At 41.3% G+C, this 20,729-nt stretch overlaps 1 protein-coding gene across 14 annotated transcripts in view; it reads right to left on the bottom strand.

Annotated features, from left to right (window-relative positions):
* Positions 1-20,729, bottom strand: part of LOC307040856 (alpha-1,3-mannosyl-glycoprotein 4-beta-N-acetylglucosaminyltransferase C-like) — a 177,740-nt gene that overhangs the window by 47,140 nt on the left and 109,871 nt on the right. Inside the window, exon 1 of one of the 14 annotated variants that reach the window (XM_079684028.1) lies at positions 19,058-19,123. The exons of the other annotated variants lie outside the window; for them this stretch is intronic. The gene's annotated coding sequence lies outside the window, so the exon portion shown is untranslated. Of the gene's footprint in view, positions 1-19,057; positions 19,124-20,729 lie in introns of those variants that run through there. 14 annotated transcript variants of the gene reach the window in all.

Below are 20,729 nucleotides of genomic sequence, written 5' to 3'. Positions count from 1 at the left end.
TTCCAGATTCTTGTCATTTATTGTACATGCTACCTCATACTTTCCATGTCAGCGCTGGCGCAGCAACATTGGTTTGCATATTCTAAGCTAGCCATAAACCCACCCACCTTTGGCTGCTACATGCCCAGTGTTAGCATACGCTAGCCAGTCAATATTTCCAAGCACAGACAGACGTCACACTTTAAATCATCCTATTCCTACCTGTTGCCTTTCAACATCCACTTATTTAGCTGTTGTTGCATCCCTTGACACGCCGTCTCCTTTTCCCTCTTTCTTTTTCTATTTTCTGCCCCCGACCGCTTTTTTGGTTTATCCATGATTTCTTTTTGACGTTAACTCACAACGAGCGCCTGCTCCTCAGTGTTCACGGCGTCCCTGCTCGTGCTCCCTCCTCTATGTCAAAATTCTATGATGGAATCTTATGAGATAGGGCGCCCTTCTCTAGCATATTACTCCTCTAAAATGTTTTAAAACCTTAAGGAAATGCAGAAACTATTTAGAAACATAAAGAAAATACCATTTTATTTGTATTTAATTTAATTTTTTTTTTTTACCATCGCTTGTTGGGCGCCCCCACTGGTGTGGCGCCCCTATGCGTCGCATATAGTGCATACCCACTTTTTGCGCCACTGGAGAGGATCATTCTGATTATTTGGGTGGATGACTTAGTTATCGCAGCTAATGATATTCACACAATTAATACTGTGAAAGAAATGTTGAGCACAAAATTCAAAATGAAGGATCTTGGGAAACTTAAACATTTCCTAGGCATTGACTTTACTCAGAAGTTCATTACAAAAATACTGGGAAAGTTTGTTATGAATGACTGTAAGCCAAGGTCCACCACGTGTGAACAGAAACAAAACTTTGATGATGATGGTGAAGCTGTCGATGCAACACAATATCGTGAAGTGGTAGGCAGCTTAATATATTTATTTAATGACATCTACACGGCCTGATCTAAGTTAGAAAGTCAGTAAACTGTCACAGTATTTTCCAGAGCCAAAAGAACAACACTGGTTAACTGCTAAACATGTATTGAGGCAATTAAAGGGCAGAATTAATCAGGAGCTATGTTTTAAACAACAAGATGAAAATCTGAAACTTGTTGCATACTGTGATGCGGATTGGGCAACAGACCAAAATGACAGACGGAGTATAACAGGGTACTGTTTTAGTCTAACTAGCGATGGGCCTGTTATTTCATGGAGATCAAAGAAACAGCAAACAGCAGCTTTGTCGACATGTGAGGCAGAGTACATGGTAGACCCTCCAGAAAAAAGCGGGCTAAAATCCTTGATTATGCGATTAAACATGCGGGGTTTTTATGTGATTTTATGCGGTGAAATTGCGGGAAGTTGCGAAATATGCGGGGAAAAAGAATAACATTTTTTTTTAAATATTGGGCTGTCTTATTTATTCTCTCTCACACACAACCTGCCACTAACGTTAAACCCCTTTACTATTCAATTAAACACATTCAATGTTTATTTATTGTAAAAGCAATTGGGCTATTACACTTACACACACACACACACACACACACACACACACACACACACACACACACACACACACACACACACACACACACACACACACACACACACACACACACACACACACACACACACACACACACACACACACACACACACACAAAAACACACACACACACACACACACACACACACACACACACACACACACACACACAAAAACACACACACACACACACACACACACACACACACACACACACACACACACACACACACACACACACACACACACACACACACACACACACTTCTCCGCCTCATTCTGTTTTCATTTACTCGTTCGTTATCTGACCAGCTTCAATCTTGTAGGCTACTCACTTCGTTTCTTGTAGCCCTCGAAAGGGTTTTGGAGGTTGATGCCTCGGTGAACGTGAGTTATTTGGCTTTCTTGTCCGCAGCAGCAGAAAGCATTTTCAAATGTTTGAATGAATCAAAGTGGGTCGTCCCCGTCGATTTTCTCTTATGCTCCAACACACAGTTGCACGGGGTGCAGAATAGTTTCCCCCCACTTTTTGCCCGGTCTTTAGTAGAAATGTTCCTCGGTAAATGAGATGGATTAGATTTGTTCATCTTCGTGTTTTCTCTATCGTGTGAGTTCCACACGTTCACTCTATACAGTGTTGTTTACATTCTGTGATGCGCGAGCTGATGACGTCACGTCAACACGAGTCAACTTTTTTTTCTTCTCAACTTTGTGTGGAAAAATGCGGGGATTATGCGGCCTTTTGATAAATATGCAGCCTTTTAAAAATCTGCGCCATTTAGCTGATTATGCGGTCAATTCTACGATCGCAGAATCGCGTTTTTCTGGAGGGTCTAACTTGGCACTGGCTGCCACAGCACAAGAGCGTTTGTATCTTGTGCAGCTAATAGAGAGCATGGACAGTGAGGGTCAATATACTCCTGTGAACATCTTTGAAGACAACCAGGGTGCGATTGCTCTATCCAAGAACCCAGTATGTCGTCAACATGTGGATATCAAGTATCATTTTGTTCGAACTGTACTGAGTGATAACATGATAACCATTGACTATTGCCCTACAGCTGATATGGTTGCTGATATTTTCACTAAGCCTGCAACAAAGCTCAAAAGTGAGAAATTTGTAAAGTATTTGTTTGGAATGTAAATAACCCCAGAAATGTAAAACACTGTTATTGTGCAAGTGTATAAGGTGTTTATATTTGAATTCATGTTGAGAAATGGTGCAGTATAAGAGTAAGTGGGTGTGTTGAATTATGAATTGTAATATATTAATTTGTTACTTAATACTTTTATACTAATCACTTCCTGTATTCGCGTGACAAAAGGGACATGCGCAATAAAATGTGTCACTTCCGGTTGAAGCAAAGCCGACGGTGTATGTGCGTATTTATTCCTCTGTCACGTTAAACTATGTTCACGGTATTCCTGCCCTAAGATCATGGCATCGTTAACAGTGATCAACATTTTTGATTAAAGCAAGAGACACTGTGTAGCGGAGGTTAATGTAACGTTAGTTCAATATGCTCGTGAAATGCAACAACTATTCGGTTTCACCGGTAGGGTTCCTACGCTCTTGGTGATGCTGACTCAAATGACTCGTATGATCCGGATCTCTTCAATGACTGACTCAGAGGACTCAGAGTCCGTAAAAGGATCCGGATTTGCCATCTCTACAGCTTTTCAGTAGCTCGCCCCTCGCGGTTCACAGACTGTGTAGAAAAATAAAAAAATCTTCCGCTATCACAGTTTCCTCTGTTCCTTCAAACCCCGCCCCTCCCTAAAAATAATGATTGACAGGCTGATAGTAACCTGATAGAAACTTTATTATTCACTTAATCACTGATTGAGATGATGAAGCTTAATCTCATACATTCATGGGATGTATGTAACAGTGAGACAGAGAATAAGTGTGCACCCACATGCAGTATTTTTGTTTGTTTGTATATGCTGTTGTAAATACTCCTGTTGTCGGCTGTGTTCAGACTCAAGTCATGCTAGTGAGGCCACATTCAGGACATTCAGTGTCATTTTTTTTAACAGAAGACCGTAGCTAGAAGCTGCAGCTAGACTGCAGAAGCATTCGTTTTTTTTTTTAAGGATGGAACAATTTCACACACAGATATAGGGAGGCTAGACCTATACAATTGATTTATTATGGTTTATAATTTCACGTCAAGGCGAAGAAGAAGAAGATGGCTGAGCTGTTCAGTGTCAATCCTGTGGAGATGGAGGTTATAAATCTCCCAAACAGGGACGTGCAAAGACATTTGGAGGGGCTATTGCTCTAAACTGGAAAAAGGGCCTCCCCCCCGAAAAAAAATATAAGACCAAAACGATTACCTTAACTAATTTGAACAGTAATTCACATGAAATATCATCTCATAACAAAATAAGCTAAGGCAACTTCTTGCATTCAGTGACTTGATTTTTCAAATGAAAACCAGGGCCACTTTTGCGGTCCATATCTCCTTAAAATATCTAATGTTAGTAACTATTAAAGAAAAGATGGGGACAATTCAATGTAGTTTGACCTTTGTAACTGCTGTGCAGACATACTGATAAATTAGGGCTTCTATAGTTACCTTAAATAAACTCACTAATTAATGAAACCCGTTCAATACACATTATTCTTATCATTCTTTATGAGCGCAGTAACGGTAAGGTATCGAATTACTTATTTATTTAGCATTCCATAACTTAATAACAGAGATGGTCAAATTAAAGTAGAGACATGGCAGAAATCCTACAATGAAGCAGGACAGTGAAGTGTTCTCCTGAGAGAGGGCGATCAAGAAATGAGAGCGAGCGACGCGTCGAGGAAGTTTACCATGGATGTTTAATAGGAGTTTACGGAGCAGATGAAAAGACACAGAAAGACAGAAGCACGATAACAAGTATATATAGGTGTTTTTTTGTAAATAACCGATGGTGTCAAGAGGAAGTACAGTCCCTGCCATGAGAAAACTCAAAATCCATTTTCCAAAATCCGACGCTAGAGGTGGTCTTAACGCACCGGCACCAATACAGTATAAATATTATATATATATAATATGTAACATGTGTAATCACACACTTAGAGATATAGAACATAAATAATAAAAACGTAGGCCTACCTGGTTTAAAACACTTTTGTGGCCATACTGTGGAATGAGTTCACACCCTTTATATATACAGTCTATGGTTCACACTGAAACGAGTTCTTCATTCAAAATTTCGCGGGCAATTACATGTAAGAAGAAGGAGAAGAAGAAGTAAACTACAATACTAATTGTGGGCTTATCGTGTTGATTCGACCACAACAGAAAGAAAAAGAAAACTCTCGCTCTCCCCAGAGGGGCAGGTCAGCCAAAAAGGGGAAACGGGCCGTTGCCCGGGCAACAATAGCCCGTAGCTGTGCATGTCCCTGCTCCCAAATCATGTTCAGCTTCCGGCAAAACTCAGAACATTTCTGGAGCCTTGTAGACCCAGAAAACTATAAGAACATCACCAAGCAGCAATGAACAACATGTCTGCTTTATTTGGTTCTACATACCTTTGTGAAGCAGCTTTTTCTGACTTGAATGTCATGAAATCTAAATACAAAACAAGACTGACTGATGAACATTTAAATGACTCTATTAGAGTGAACCTAAGTGGGTACACTCCAGCATGCACCTCTGATGGACTCCATGCAGTGCCATTCATTTCACTAACTGTGAAAAAGAGTGAATGCACTTATTTTACACATGTGCCATAAGATGTTTGTAAGGTGGTGATTAAGGCGATGTATTAACTATGTGGGCCATAATAAGAAGTGAAAAGTGTTTCTTTTTCTCTTGGACATTTATGTGAATTTTCCGTGATGTACTTAACTATGAGGGCCATAGTAATATGTGAGAAATTGATGTTTTATTGGACCTTGATGTGAAGTAAAGATTTGTTATAAGCTTTGGGTTTTGCAATTTCACACGTGTACAAAAGTAGCTTAATTCAACTGATGAAGGCTATGTGAATACATGTAAGCGATGTGATGCAAGTAGCTCATGGCCACTTTCCTTTTTCTAAGTAGCTCTCAGATGAAGAAAGGTTGGAGACCCCTGATGTAGAGTGTCCCATGTGTACGAATCTGTTCAACAGACATATTTTATTAAGTAGAAGGACGTTCCCAAAGGCTTGTGTGCGGTATACCTCCAACCATCTCCTATGTCTCGTGGTGTATTGCATTATCTTTGCCTTCCCATCAGTTGTCAGGTTACAAATGTCAGTGAGTGAGAGCACGTTATTGCAGCAGAGAAATTGCCTGTGGCAACATATTAAAACAGGGTCACAGGCTAGCTTTCCCCGGGGCTCCCTGTCAAGTTTTTGGTTTTGATGTAACAAGTATGTTTCAGGTGAGGGAAAAATGTATGCAAAGAAATTTCCCACCAATTATTGCTCAGGTTCTGACGGGATCAAAAGTTGAAGTGCACATTCTTCAATTGACCTTGGAAAAATAACACTGCAATTATATGTAAATGGTATCAAAGGATAAAATCCCAAAGTAAGTGTCATTTCTCTACCTTTTATACATTAAAGCATGGAAACATGTCACAGTAGAGGCACAAAATACAATATGAACCTGAAAATGAGCAGAATATGTCCTTTGCCATTATTCATTGGAAAGTTAACCTGTTAACCCCGGAGCCTGTTTTTCAGGTCTCAGGCTCGAAAATGACATTCCCAGAACAAAAGACTATATCTTCACTTCTAAAAAGGGGTAAATTAATAATCTTTTTTCTTAAAGCAATGATAAACCTGTGAGCTGGATGTGGAAAAGTCAGAATCAATACAGAATTATTTTTATTTTAAAGAAAATTCAGATTGAACATAGTACAAAAAAAGTAAATTATAGTGTCCGTCCAAAAAAAACATTACTTATAGTGAAAACCACCCTTGAACGATGGGATGGTAGACTAAAAGCTTTAGGAATCCAAACTATAACATATAATAAGTACCCTGTATCAAGATTGATGCAAAACAAGTGAAAGTTGACCTTTTTAAAGAGATTTAGCAAAAAACAAACCACTTCTGGGGTCATTGGGTGGATTTCGATAGAATCAAAGGGGAAGTTCCTAAATCCACCTATCACGTTACCATTGAGGAATGAGAGTGATGCTCACGCAGCTTGCCCAAACCAAAAGCTATGTTACGCTCTGACAACGGAAAATTGAAAACTAGGTTATTTATAGCCATAAATATGCTAATGGAATATCAGTAATCATTTCAAAGGGACACAGAGACATTGGATTAACCTTCAGCAGCGTTTTTATCGTTTTAATGCCATTGAACACAACTTTTGATCAGAAAGACAGCAAAGGCAAGACATATTCAGCTCCGTAAAGCTACGTGGTGTGTTGTCTGGGTTTGCCTTCGTTGGCCTGGGTTTTGGTCGCACAGTGATGACACTTATACCTCTGGAATATGTGGAATCTCAGCTTTAATCTGATATCTTGTTTCTGCAGATCCGATAAGTAATAAAGTATTTCTACCGTGAGTTCTGTGCTAAGTTAGCATTTTTTCGCTCGGGGCTAATTCAGAGGCTCGGCGTTAGACTTGTGTTTTGTTTCGGTAAAAGTGGTTCATATCGTCAGTTAGCCGAGTTTCTTCCCGTGGGTATGACACATTAATAGGTTGTTAAATGTTAAGAAGCCCTGAGACACAGTTTCGTGAAAAAAAAAAAAAGCCAGCAGGGGCTGCCGGGTGTAACAGGTTAAACATTGTTCAAACAGTCACTCATAGAATGATGAATGGATGCAGTTTGTAAAAGAATGTACATATAAACACACAGGTGATGTGTTTCATCGCTACCAACCTATCCCTCCATTGGTCAGATAAATCCTGACTTTCAATACCTCTTAATAATGTGCCTTTTCCCCTTGCTACCAATTACCCCCCCAAAATACAGAAATCAGTAAGTGCTGTACCATATTTATAGGATGAAAGGATGTCGGGCACTTTTTCAGTGAGTGAGAGACATTTTTTTGTATAAAGAGCTTGCCAAAGAAGCAAAGGAAAGATGTGCCTACGATGTAGAAGTAAAGCTATCAACCCCATAATCACAAAATTGTCCTCAACAAAGGCAGCCAATGCTTTTTTGTCATTTCCTGTGGGTTATGAGTAGCAGAGTAGAAAATTGCCTTGCACTGGCTCATAGTTACATACCTGCTTCAATATCACCCCAGCCCGATTATTTTGTTTGCTGAAACCTATTTGTGGATCCTCTGAATCACCAGGCTCCATCACATTTTCTGAATGATAGCTTTTATCACAATAGCACTAATCACTCCTACTTCCTCATGCTGCAGTAATGTGGCACGAAAGAGACATGAGAATGGATCATCATCTAGACCAACATGTAATGCAGAGGGACCTCAAATTATATGACAAAAACAACCAATGACATTACGACGTAAGTTCAAAGTTCACTTATTAATAATATCACATTCTTGACTTTGTAGTTTTTCGAGCAGCTTAAAGGCAATTATTTAAAAAGCTGTGCAGATGATAACACTTTGAATTATTCTGGGAAATATCAATTTTAAAAGGATATTATCCAAAAGGGTTTAACAAAATGTCCAACTGACCAGGGCAAAGACTGTCTGCAGGAGAATGATCCAGTAACCTTTGCCTAAGGACGAGATTTCCTCGACAAGACGGACCGAACAATAGGCACACTCTGTCCCAAATGCTTTGTCTCAGGAATACCTAATGCGCCCCTTTGCTGGAGAGAGGCCAGATAATAAAGCTCAGGCAGGATCAGTGAAGCCGGTCTCCACTGACTCTCATTGTTGGATGCCTCGCTCCCTGGGAGTCGCTGTGCGTTATCACTGATCATCAAAGGCCCTGTCAGGAAAGTGTGGAAGTGAGGCTTCCACAGGCTGTCCGAGACGCATCCAAATGAGACGGGCTTATTAATTCTTCAAAAGCCACACAGCTTCTTTTTCCCCAAGACTCATTTTGGTACATTCAAGGATAATAAAAGCTCAGCAAGAGAGCTCTCCCGCCCTCCTCTCGCTGTCTTACTCTCCCTTTCTCACATATACTACATCATATATAATGCAGGCAGATGCATTCAGTTGATGTCTAGGAGATATTGGTTCTTGCTTTAAAATATCTGTCATATCTCAAAGTCTTTTGTAGGAACGGAAATAAGGACATTTCAGGGACAAAACCCTCAAGTTAAAAGCACACATTTACCTCATTCACACCAACGGTGTTTCAGAGCCGGTTCGGAGCTGGAGCTTGAAAAGCACCGGGCTTTCCTCTTCACACCGCAGCGGAGCAGCCTCTTAGCTCCGGAATCAGGTTCATTTCGAGCACCAAAGAATTGTCCGGCCAGAGCAAAAGCACCACATCCGTCACGCTTACGTCGAGGCGGGGGCAGGGGCGGGATCAACTCCTGAACAACAACAAAAAGCCGGCGTTTTATCCAGTTTGTACACAACGATGGAGAAACTTAACAAGCAGCAGTGGTCCACTGAAGAGACCAGCTACCTACTGGGAATCTGGTCTTCCGAAGAGGTACAGAGGAAGCTGGAGCACAGTCGGCCATTGTTGTTGTTGTTGTTGTTGTTGGTGTCAGCTGTGAGGGGTTTCCGCGCAGTTTGGCTTTATGAAGCAGGCACGCAAACGGTTACGTGATGACGCAAACGATGACGCAGCACCAGTCTGACTCTGGGCAGTGTGAAAAGAACCGGAGCTAAACCGAAGAACCGGTTCTGAACCTGAAAAGCTCTAGCATGGAGCTTGAACCGGAGTTGCGTTGGTGTGAATGAGGTAATTGTGAAACTTAGGGTTTGCAGCTACTGCTTTCTGCTTGTAGAAACAAACTGTAGATTTTCATGGCCAAGCTTTTAGCTTTTTTTGTCCTGTAAGAGGCCAAACAGTGGACTCAGACAGCTCTCAGTAATGCATGTCTTTGTATAACTGTATGTCAAAAGAGACAAGGAAAAGTACACTTTGCATAACTTTCAGGAACACAAAGTTTTAAAGATTTTTTTTTTTAGTTTCTTCATTGTTACTTTTGAGCTTCAAAGTTAACATGTGAGAGAGACAAAGTCCTTTATTTGGCAACATGATAAAGCCAATTTCTTCCCAAACAATGTAAGAACCATTTCACTGAAATAAATGGAATCTGAGTTGTTTTATTGCGAGGGAACAGAGGAGGACAAAGCCTTAAAATTCATTACAATTTCTTTTTTGCTCTCCCTCTCAATTGCTGCACATTGGATTATATGTGGAACATCAAAAGCTTTAATTATCTTAATTAGTCCTACATTTTGCAAGCAAGAAAGCTCCTTGAAACCAGCCGAAGATGCGAGTGTTTCCGTGGGACAACGCGTCGTTAAAATGCACATAATTTGAATGTTATATGAGAACCTTAATTGCTGAATTCATGGTTATCAAGGGGGCCTCCTTCATTACAATTCAAGAGGCTCCATCACGGTGGCCGTATTCTCACATAATGAATGTGATTCTGTTCCCCCTCAGTGTAATAACTAATTGCACAGGGCTGCTAATCGCCCCCACCCCACCTACACACCCAAAATGAATATGGCTTCATAAGTTTTGTTGTCAACAACTCACAACTTGAGTGGAAGAAAACTAATTTCTTTTCACTTACTGATTGATCGTGGGTTTACAATACTTAGCACATCATGGATTCACTGAAATCCACACCATATTAATCTGAATTGAATTATATTTATTGGAATTTAAATTGTTTCCGTTCTCATAACCAATTTAACACAGAATTGGACCAGGAAGGACAAAAAACACTGAAAGATTAATCTTTTTTACTTGAAGTATTTCTGCTTTAAAGCTTTCTGTTTCTTATTTTGTAAAACGCTTAGGTTTACAAATAATATATATTTGCATTCAGAGACTGTGCATTTTCATTTGGAGTAGAGCAAAATAAGTGTTTGATGTTAATTTATAAGGAACACGATTCATACGTCTGTTGCTTTCACTTGCATTTCTTCACGAATGTTAAAGCACTCAAGGCTACTGTTCTGTTGACCTTGATACTGTAAAGCCAAGAGAAAAATGTTTTTTAAAGAGACAATTTTAAACCAGAAAAGCGCACTTCTATCCTTGTGGTTGGAAGTGTGCTCCTTTGTACCTAAACACATCCACCAGTGGACTGACACACCTAACCCAACCATCAGTGCAATGTTTTAAAGAGGCCATATTCTGCTCATTTTCAGGTTCACATCAGTATGTTGTGCCTCTACTGCAGTGGTGGGGCACCTCCGGCCCGTATACGGACGGCGAGACCATTTGGTACGGCCCTCGAGGTAATTTATAAACGCACGCAAAAAAGAAAAAAATTAAAGAAATCTAGACCACAAAAGAATTAAACAAGCGAGTGCCTGTTTTTCCTGGCCAAGGTCAGGGTCCTTAAACACAACACGAGCCTACCATCACGTGGTATATGTCTCGTCTGACAGGGGTGCAGTTCTGACTGAGAGCAAATGAACGCCGCTCCGGGCCGGGACTTCACAAATTGCAGTACCCATAAGGAGCTGTACACATGCCGCAGTTTTTTTGTGGCTGTGTCTTTAGTTGTAATCCCAGTGGCGATCTGTTCATCTGTCATACAGTCAATAACTTTGTTGTTATTAGCATCTGGTTAGCTAGCTATGCTAACGAATATAAGAAGCTTTTTCTACAACCAGTAAAGGCAAATCTTTATATGATCATTATAGTTATACAAAAATAAGAGAATAAAGTAAATCATAATTCACCTTTCTTATTGTGTTGCCACACGGACCCTTTAGTGGGAACACCAGTAGCTTTAGCTGTCATTCCTGCTAGCTTGTTATGCAGAGCAGTTCATGTACTAACCTCTTGGAGATTAATGGATAATAAAGATTGGAACTCCATTGTTAATACACCGCTTCCCACTCCCTTTCTTCGGCACTACACAGGTATAAAATACTATATGACAGTAAAAACAAGTTGTTATTAATAAACAAGAATACAGTTTGAAAGGAGAGTGATTTGTAAAATATCCATAAAGAAAAATAGAATCTGCTTACAGTTCCGTTTCATATGGGTGTTGAGAGATGTATCCATAGATCTCTTAATGTTGCTCTCAAAGTGCACCAGATTGATGCTTTTAACTTCAACATTTAAAAAAAAAAAATTCCCCCGGACCCCCCTAGTGTCTCTACTGGGACATGTCTCCATGCTTTAATGTTCAAAAAGCTCTTTATTGTTCTCATACTGCCTGTGCTGCAGCACCTCCTTTCACCCTCTGTCTGAAACCAGAGCCCAGTCTGCTCTGATTGGTTGGCTGGCCGGCTCTGTTTTGATTGGTCAATCACTTAGAGATGTCCCGTCTCTCAGCCTATCAGGTACAATGTGTTGGAGCGCCAATATAATCTTGAGTGTTACATAGTGATATCACAACAAAGGAGGCCTTTCAGGCAATGGTTGAGTGTGAGAGAGAAACTCTCAGGGACGTTAGCCTTTGCAGACCGTTTACATGCACACAACCTATACAACACACAAAAGCATAATAGGGCCCCTTTAAAGAACAAGAGGTCAGCATGACAATATTTTCAGGAAGGTTCTATTTGCTCTTTTTTATGTCACTTGATATCGGATGTTTTTAATAGTATGGTATAAATAAAGTCTTATGAGTTCAACCTATTCCAAGGATGCGTTCGCTGCAGTGAGCAATGTTCAGTGTCATCCAAGTGATTTGTACACATAAAGACGTTGTGTAATGACTGGATTCGAGAGTTTCAGGGAACAGAGTGCACTTTGCCCTTGCAGCTGAGTCAGACTTAGACAGCATTTTGCCAGATTAGAGCAATCATGTTGAATCAGGGCTGTACTGCATTAAGCCTGGAAACCACAGAGTAAATCCCCCAAAATGTTTTGGATTTAATATGTTTGTTAGCATCAACAGCAACAACATAGATGCTGTATCATGTTTCAATATTTATATTTAAAATGTACGCAAAGACAAGACAATATTGCTTACTTACATATTTTATATTCTATAACTGATTGCATTCTATTTCAAATGTATTTTATTGCTATCTGACTATATTTGTATTACATTGTTCTTAATATAGTTTGCAATCTGTGTTCTTTTTTTAAAATGTTGTTTTTTATTTGTATGTATGCAACACCAAGTCAAATTCCTCGTAATAAATCCGTTGATTCTGATGACATGTGTCCACAGTTTCATTATTGCATGCATTCCCTTTCCAACAGATCTAATTGTGGCCACTGCTAAAAAGGTCTTTGAGCGCCATGCCCTCTTGTCCCAGGAGGGCGTTGGTTAATGTGTTGGGGTTCGCCCTGAGGTGCAGGGGGTCTCACCTCAGGGCCGGATGACACTCGTGCAGGTCGCCTCTTTCGGGCACAAAGCCCAGTTGACTTGTTCAGCAGAGCTAAGCCAGCGTCGAGTGTCAGGGGGTTGGAGGTTAGCGTAAGCCGCTCTGGGCCACCGCAGCCCACTGACTCTGAACAGCAGGGTCAGCGGATGGGCTGCGGGACCCTCTGCTAGGTAAAGCACTGGAGCAAAAAAACCACCAACAACATGACAAGGAAGTGAGGAAAGAAAATAGGAAAACAAGGATTATTGCTTCCAGCCTGGAAAACACGGCTGGCTTTTTATCTAAGTCACACAGCTTAGACATACAAGTAGATTTTCCAAAGCACAATGGGGTTGGATTCTTAATCTGGCCAATGCTATGTTGGCTTTTTCAATTTTTCTCAGATCAGTTTTGCAAGGAGGCATCAATGCAGTTCAGGAAGCGTGAATGCCTATTTCACAAATGAATGCTTTTTTGTTGGAATATTTTCTTTAAGCAAAAGCACAAACCATTTTCTAGTTTTATCACTTGAAAAAATAAATGTGTAAATGTGCAATTTAGAGCCGATGCAAACTGAAAACCGCAAATCAAATATTATTTTATAGAGGATGAAATAGATCTAAATCTGAAACTATTGTCATGCTGACCTTTATAAAGAGTAACAACTATTATTTTCATTGGGGTTTTCCATTTCCTAGTGTGTTAGGTTTGTGTGCATGTAAATGGTCTGCTAAGGCTAAAATCCCTGCTTGAACCGCCTCTATTGGACTCCTTTGTTTACTTCCGGAACATAATGACATCAATATGTAACACTGACGTTTCTATTGGCTAGTGTGGGACATGTCTAAGTGGTTGACCAATCACAACAGAGCAAGCCAGCTAACCAATCAGAGCAGACTGGGATTTGGTTTCAGACAGAGGGTGAAAACAGAAAATTAGAATGACATGTCCTCTTTAATATTATAGCAAGAATGTGTAAACTAATCATTAACATACATGTCTGGAGCAAATGACATCCTATAAATACTGCAGCAGAGACACTGCCAATATGCATGTCATTTTCATATCTGCGCAGTGACTGGAAAAATACATTAAAAAATAAACACATGTTTGCCGACTGATTAATGAAGCCCCAGTTGTAAAGCGAGACAGCGCCGCTATACAATACATCTCTTTAGCCCCAAGCATGCTAACAGCGGTGTCAATATCTTTACTGCGTCCCTCAGGGCTGCTGGTACAAAAGACACTTCACTTCGAGGAGCCGGGGAGGGGGGGGGGAGGGGGGGGGGAGGGGGGGTTAGAGGGTGGAGGGCTCCTCCCTCAACACCGCCTCTCGGCACAAAAAGATAATTGTCTCCTCCTTACCCAGAGAGATGGGTGTATCCGTGACCTATACGAGGGACTCGTCCCATCTCCCGCGCAGCCTGAGATGTCACAGTGGTTTGCCGTAATTACTTTTGCTGATGGAGGTGAGAAAGGACATTTGCATCAGATGAGGAGCGCAGCAGTTGGGTCTCCCCACTCGCCGCCCATATGCCGCTTTTAATGTCACCGTAATCTCTAAAGGTGAGCATTGGCAGCAACGCTATATATCTCCACAACTAGCTGAATCAGTGGTTTGGAAATAGGTTTGACATTGAGTTCGGGTAAACGAGAGAACACACACACAAAAACATGCAAGCACACACGAACACTAAGAAAACACCTCAGAGGAGAGATGTTGTCCTTCTACACTAAAACTGGACGAGATTGGCAAGTTCAGGACTTAACACAGCATCCCTCTCTTTAGAAACCTTTCGAGCTGTGGAGAGTGTGTACTCCTCACTGGTGCTCACCTTTTACCATCTGCTGCCTGCAGCTGTAATTTCACAGAAGCTTTCCTCAACCTTGAATATCTTTGTTTTCAACAAAACAGCTGTAAACAAGGCCTATTGCACCAAAGAAAGGTAAGGGACTTAGACCTGAACTAACATTGATACAATAATGGCTGGCTCTGTTGGATCGGTTGACCAATCACAACAGAGCCAGCCAGCTAACCAATCAGAGCAGACTGGGCTCTGGTTTCAGCTTTTTTGCTGATTTAGCATGTTTTTGTCACAGGGAAAACAGTGTAATTTCCCTCCTATGGGGCGACAGTTGCTCAGTTCACCACTTAGGCACTGTCAAGGTGTCCTTGATGAAGACACTGAACCCCCAACTGCTTCCTGGCTCCCTAAAGCCTCTTAGCCCTGACGCCTCTCCATAAAATAAGCAACTGTATATTCAGACAAAATGTGTATAGGTCCTGTGCAGGAGGGTTTAAAAAAAAAAAAAAGCGATCTTCTCTACAGTTATCTTTTAAACACTGCCAACACATTTCAAAACCCCAACAATAGAACATCATTCTAGTATCAAAAGTAGAAAGAAAGAAACCTCTGAAGGCGGCAATTCCAATACATCTTATAGCACTAACTTGTTAATGCTGCAGAGGTGTACAGTAAAGAGAGCCTGCCTCTCTCTGTCTTTGTGCCAACATCTTTATTCCTCTCAATCTCCCACTTTGAAAAATGAATCTGCTTTCCACAGTCTCTACATCCCACACCTCCCAGAGCATACGCGTCTGTTCATCACACTTTCTCCATTCTCTTCTTCTTTTTTGTTTCTGGGATTCTGGTGACATTTTCAAAGTGCCAGATCCTTGCCTTGAGACATTGTGCATGTGCCCACACCTCTCCGCCCCCGAGAAGTACACACACACACTCACACATTGCATGCAGATACACTCTCTCCTCGCCTGGAGCCAGGCCCCTGTGTGCTTGTCTACCTCAGAGAAGCTGGAGCTTGGCATGGAGATGAGGCTCTGGTGGATTCTGTGCTCCGCCTGCCAATGCTGCTCTTTTGATCCGCAGCCAGCTGATGACAGATCTACATTAAGCTCATAGTCTGCTCTCTTTCGCTCTACTTCTCCTCTCCTCGTGCCTGACACTGGGGCAAAAAGTTACTGTAAAGTCCGCGTGCACTGGTGGGAATCGACATCCCTGGAGGTCGCCGGCGTGAGTCTCCTCTCGCACCGAACAGACAGAATGCTGAGTGGGTTTCCAGCTTGCAGAAAAACACCATGTGGGTGTAAGGCAAAGATAGTGCCATGTCAACAATCCAGGGGGAAGCTTTACACTTCTCTCATGTGTACCTCCAAGTTTGAAAGGAAAAATCCATGCTGCAAAATGCTCACGCTTGGAGATATGGTTAAACTTCTATGATATTTGGTCATGTTGGGATATTTCTTTGATGGTGTGCAACTTTTTTCTCATACTTCTATTTTGGTTAAAAGTTTCTTGAAATGACCATTAAAAACATTGTAGGAAAAGTGTGTTTCTTCCACTATAATAATAAGTAAAAATAGCGTCTACGTATCCACTAATCAAGGGAATATTTTTCCTTTTTTAAATTGTTTATTGAAGAACAGACGGCCTTTAAAGTGTCAACATTAAAAACAGAAACAAAGGGTTGACCTGTCAGACTGACAGCAGACAATATATTTACAAAAAACGTTAATTTCCTGTTAAATATTATTTTTCTTCTGCAGGCAAAGATCTGCATAAAATGTACTTCTTAATGGTCATGAGATACTTCAAAAGGCCCCATCAGGCTTTATGGGGTTTTCCCTTTCCTGTAGTTATAGAGGCTTTTGTTTGTCTCACACGCACTGAAACACTTCCATTGGACTCCTGATATCACTATGTAACACTCGCATTGTCCCTGATCATTTCATTTTTTTATTTATTCGTTTATTTGGCTGGGACATTGCACATTAATGAACACTTAAAAAGGTCCCATGTCGTGCTTTTCTGGTTATTACCCGTCCCCTTGTGTGTTATGAAGGTTTTTTCTGCATGTAAACGGTCAAAAACCCTCAAAGTACACCCTGTAAACCTGTAAAACTCTAACACAGAAAATACCTGTCTATGCTGCCCAGAACGCCTCGTTGGAGATTTCTCTTTTTCCATTTGTTTCAATCCACGGACCTCCTCACACACCAGGACCGTTAGCGTACATTTTCAACTAACAGGAAGTCCCCATTGACTTGCATAGAGCTCCCTGGCTGGTAATAGACGAGTTGGGATGGTGGAGAAATGCTGTCCGCAGACCCATTCTCACAGCGTTTATAAACCTTTTTCTTTCTCAATATCAAGCCACACTTATTGTTTTTACTTCGGCTGCGAGTGTTTGTGTGTGCTCAGGATGAGTTTTGCTTGTCCTAGCTGCATCGCCGACCCGGAGACCACACCAGTAAACCAGCTCACTGAGCAGCGAGCCTCGCAACGTCCTGACCAATCAGAGCACACTGGGCTCACAGGGAAGGGCGGGGGGGGGGGGGGGGGGGGGGGGGGGGCAGGAGCTCCAACAAGCCGTTTAGGACAGAGAGTGAATACACATTCTATACAGAGATGCTATGAGAAACCAATGTGAGTTTGGAAAATTGCACAATTTAAATCTATTTTAATAGACCTCAACAACAATGGAAATATGATCAGTAGAAATGGCCATGACATGGGACCTTTAAAACATGAAATATACCAAGTGTAAATATGCTGGATTTAGCTTTGAGCTAGTCCCTCACATAAAACATTAAGAAAATTAAAATCAAAAACATAGCAGAACAAAACCATAAAATGCAAGAAAAGTGCAAGAGTATGAGTAGAATACCCAAGAATAAGGATGGGACATCTTTAAGAGTTTGACCAATCACAACAGAGCCAGCTAGATAACCAATCAGAGCAGACTGGGCTCTGGTTTCAGACAGAGGGTGAAAAGAGGTAGGCAGTATGAGAAAAAAGAGCTTTCTGAACATTAAAGCATGGAGACGTGTCATTTTTTGGTATCCTGATTAAATAATCCTGTTACATGTAATCCATTACTCCGCAAGCCTTATGGCAGAGAATATGTAAGCAAACCGATAGGATGCATGGCTAACAGCTGCTCATGAACGAGGACTGAGAGGCGGTGATGGAACCACACAATTAGAAAAACACAACCAGCTGTTTCTATTTCTGAAGGGGATCATCTGCTTGTTACTGCGATATGAAACAGGAAGAGCTGGCAATATTTCCGCGTGGCTCCTTTAAGGGAGGTGAGACTTCGTTTTAGCCAATGCTGTTTCCAATCATTCTCACTGTAATTGTGAGCATAATTTTCAAGAAGGAAGAAACAGTAGATATCTTTTTGTTGGAGTCTGTCGCATTGTTTGTCATTACAGAGCTGTCTTTGAATTCAGCGGGGTAATGTTTTTGTGTGGGCTGTAAATTGGCAATCAGTCTGTCACATTAGCATTCGGATGGTCACTGTACGGCTCCTGTGACGAGGTCATGGCGCGTCTCAGTTGAGAAGAGAACGTTATGTCACACTTTAAAGATAATTGACTGTTTTTCTTTGTGCACTCAGACCTAATGATTTCCGCTCTCTGTATTTTTATAGAGGCCTTTTTAATGCTTGTTTTGGTTTTCCCTTTCCTATAGTGTAGGTGTGTGTGCGTGCATGTAAATGTTCTGTGAAGGCTACAATCCATTCCATTGGACTCCTTTGTTTAGTCCTGGAACATAATGACATCACTAGGTAACAATTGCGATTCCATTGGATAGCAGCGTCACAGCTAATCTCGGCTCAGTCAAACGAATGGAGACAGAAAATAACTCTGGAATAGGTTTTTACCACATTTTAAAACTTTTGGACCCTAATGATTTAAATATATACAAGTATAGTCTTATTCTGTAGTTATTTATTGATATTTCCCCCACATCTCTAAGCAGTTGACCAATTACAACAGAGCCGGCCAGCTAACCAATCAGAGCAGACGGGGCTCTGGTTTCAGACAGAGGGTGAAAAGAGGTGCTGCCCGGAGACATGTCACAGTAGAGACACTACATACAAATGTGGTTCTGGAAATGAGGATGATAGGGCCCCTTTAAACCGTTCCAATGCAGCACAAATGTAGATATTTAATGAAGCTTTCTTCTGCAACACTACCCTCAGTCTCCCCTTACACAAAGGAGGGAAGAGCGTATAACAGGAAACATGAGAGACAGTGAAAATGAGACAGAACAAATGTGAGAGTAAACAACAGAGTAAGAGTGCATGTGGGCATGAGAGAGGGGGAGAACATGACGCCGGCTGTGAATATGTACCTCACACCTCACACACATAACTCAGCCCTCTGCATTCAGCGGCTGCACGGCTGTCAGGAGCCGGCATATATCATCGCTGCATCCACGCTGAAAAATCGTACAAATGTCAGCTCGAATGAACAAACACCTTTTTTAAAAGCCTTATGGTGGTGTTTCACAATCCCAACAGTCATGCTTATTTAGGCAAATGTCAAAGTGTTGTTTGGAAATTCCTCATTTAACTCGCATTGACTGCTTCCTGTGATACGCAGGGTTGGGAGGGTTACTTTAACAATGCAATGTAAAACACGAAATGAGAAATCTAATCTGAGTATCAGAAAATAACCGTATAACTTGCTGTTTCTTTTGGATCACCTCAATATCAAATGCACTGCCAGTAGATACAATACAAAAGAAATATAATCTGAGCTGACAGAAAATTCTCAATTTTTGTTTAATACAAACAGTGAAGCTATTAAAAAACTATTTTATAAACCTACAGAATTAAAACAAGAACAAATGAAACAAAGAAAGCGAAAAGCATAATGCAGATTCAGCCATTTTGTATACAACTATAAGCAGGGCCGTCCCTCCCTACAGGCCGATCGTGCAGACTGCGTGGGGCCTCACCTTGCGGAGGGGGCCTCATCTTGCGGAGGGTGCCTCAACTGAGCCGAAAATGCGGCAACATTTTGTATTAAGCCCCCCCCCCCCGTCTACGCTCGCGAAACAGAGGGCCTCATCGTATAACTTTGCGTGGGGCCTCATGTTGGCCAGGGACGGCCCTGAATGTAAGGGAATACCTTTTATTGTTTCCTGATTACGTAAACCGTAACTCCCCAATACTGCTGGTATTGTTTACTCTACCGTTCGGTCAAGGCGTATAAAGATGTGAATTGTTTTCTAATAGGTCTGTTTTAGCATATTTGGGTCAGTATTCCAAAACTCCTACAAGCCGACTTCATATTAATGTTAAAAAGGTGACTCAGTCTACTTGAACTCCTACTCTTATGTTCAGGGATGTGTCAGTTTTTAGCTCCCGTTCGGTTGGATAATCGTGTTGACTTCCAGCCCTGTAATGCCATTTTTTCCTCGTCTAGACTTCCCTGATTTGAAATCCAAGCACACAACCTTGCTCTGAGCCATGCTGTCCTGTAGCAGAAACAGCTGTTTGCATGAATCTTTAATGCACGCCCACATTGGCTCGCCATTGAGAAGGATGAAAATGAGGAGAATCACCTCGATCCCCTGATTTAAGCTGTTTAAAGTCCCCGCTGTTTGAGAATGTCAAACGTCTCATTCGCCGGAGTGCACCACTTGAAAATGTTATAGGTTAGAAAAATGAAAACAGCCACAGCAGTTAAGACAAGTTCATTTTTTAAGAGTGGTATTTATGGGCTCATATAAACTACAGAAAACGGGTCAAGATGCGTTTACAATGGAGCTGTGCAATATGGTAAAGATTAATATCCCAATATAATCATGATTTCTATATGCACAGTATCACCAAAACATCGACTGATTTTCTCACAACATTGTTATCAGCTCCCTTAAAGGTGGGGTAGGTCATTTTGGAGAAACCAGCTCGAGTGCGCTACAATTTGAAAATACACAGCCGGAATAAATCTGCTACTTCCTTACAGAGCCCCTCCTCCAACACACACGAACGCGCACATGACCAATGAGGGCACAG

The sequence above is a fragment of the Notothenia rossii genome (genome assembly GCF_949606895.1).
Source record: "Notothenia rossii genome assembly, chromosome: 5".
NCBI lineage: Eukaryota > Metazoa > Chordata > Actinopteri > Perciformes > Nototheniidae > Notothenia > Notothenia rossii.
Note: the sequence above shows the minus strand (reverse complement) of the source record. Positions and strands in the feature narration are given on the sequence as shown.